Here is a 2023-nt window from a genome sequence, read left to right on the forward strand (position 1 = left end):
AGCGACATTTGGCGACGCTCCAGGTTTTGAGGAATGCGGAGTTTGTGCGGAAGATGCCGATGGACTTGGATGAAGCTCGACATGATGTGGAGGTCACGGTGCGAGGTGGAGATTGTTATTTTATGACACACCGTAACCCACCATTTTTGACTTTGGTGAAGGGTCCGTGCGTGTGTGGAGCTCTCGGTGCAAATCGAACAAAGAGAGAGAAGAGAGGGCTACCTTTGGAGGGCTCGGATCTCTCTCCGGTGAGGGAGGTGATTCTCACAGCTGCGGATCCTGCACGGCGTGTTGAGGCGAGCTTGGAGAGCCCGGTCTTGGGCAGTGGTGTTGCCGGACGGCGGGATTCGGCGACCAAACTTGGAGAGCTCGGTTTCACCGATCCGGAGGTATTTCAAGCGACGGTTGGCGCGGAGAGCACCGCAAGGAGGAGGCTAACGCATCAGTTCTGGTCGCGTTGGTTTTGGTCGAGTTTGACCGAAAATCAGTTCCCGGAGAAGACGATCGGTGACCGGATTCGGCAAACTCCGGCGACCGACCCGGATTTCGACGGGGATGCTACCCGGGGTTTTGACGCGCGCGGTTCCAACGGCGACGTCGGTTTCGTCATCCGACGCACGGTTTTGGAGATACGGGACAGCGGACTTCCGAGGCGCATTTCGGGCCGTGGAGAGTAGAGTGATCGCGGATTGCACGTACCCGATCACAGGAGCATCGAGCACGCATCTGGAGCACAGACGGTGTGGCGGGCGCATTCCTGTCAGAGCCGATATTTCGGGATTTGTGCGGGCCCACTTTGTGTTCACTATTTCGCATTGTATTTCCCGAACAACATTTATTCAGTGTGACTAGTTTCCGCCATTAGTTGCATTGTATTCTCAGAGCGGTTTTCGACGATCGAGTGTGTGGTGCAAGTGAAAAGACACACACCCAACAATATATGCCGTCCAAGACACTAAGCTTCTGAAAAAACCACTTGCCCTTGCAATTTCTCGGACTCTCTCTTAACGTTTATATTACTTTGTATTAATTAGTTGTTGAGTTTGTAAACTTATCTTGTCAAACTCTCCCTACTATAATCACAATTCAATCCGATGCAAGACTAAAAGGTCGTTTTCATTCAATTTTAGCTTTTATTGAAAGCTCTTTATGGCCTACCAAGTTTTTTCCATTTATATCTTTGAAGAGAAAATCGTGTTTAGAATTGTATAATATCTTTCCTAAAATGAAAACAAAATACAATACAAAATAAAAAATTTTATTTATTTCATTTAAGTTGTACACATATCTCAATTGTTAAATGATTCAACATTATAATGTAACTCTTGTTAAAGTAAAATAAAAAAATGCATTAATCAACTATTAATTATAAAAATGTATTTAATTTAAAATAATTTAAATATTTTTTAATTTTTATTTCAAAAAACCTGAGAGAAAAGAAGAAGAAATTTCACTTTGGAATGAAGCCAGATCTGGCACTTGGTTCCATTTACGATGCTTGGTCCCTATCACTTGGCGGGGCCATTGTGCCCTAATCTTAAATATTTGTTCTGTTTTCTAGTCAATAGATCCAAAGGTGATACATATACAATGTACGGCCAGTTTCCGTGTGTTTATATATACCGTATGTTGGAGACTGGATGTGCAAAGCTATAAAACCCCTTAGAATCGTAGAATGATAGTTGTGGTTACTTTTGGCTTGTAGTTACGACTGGCCAAAACACCACCGAATTTGACTTCTGAAATGACACGTCATAACACTAGTTCTTGGCTGGAATGGCCGAGGACCTACGTGCACAGCATTTGTTACACTTCCCACACCTTTCGAGGAAAAGGTTCTTCTGCAACTCAAGTTACAGACCAAGGACAACTTCAACTTAGACCAGGCAATGATGTAAATCCAATTGAATAGTGTTTAATTTTTTATTTTTTAGATATAGTATTTAAAAAAGTTTTTTTAAAAAAATTTTATTTTTATTATATTTAATTATATTTTTATATTTTTATTTTAAATTAAATAAAT

Source organism: Theobroma umbraticum, unplaced genomic scaffold (genome assembly GCF_002168275.2).
Source record: "Theobroma umbraticum cultivar Fairchild unplaced genomic scaffold, ASM216827v3 scaffold_130.0, whole genome shotgun sequence".
NCBI classification, from domain to species: Eukaryota; Viridiplantae; Streptophyta; class Magnoliopsida; order Malvales; family Malvaceae; genus Theobroma; species Theobroma umbraticum.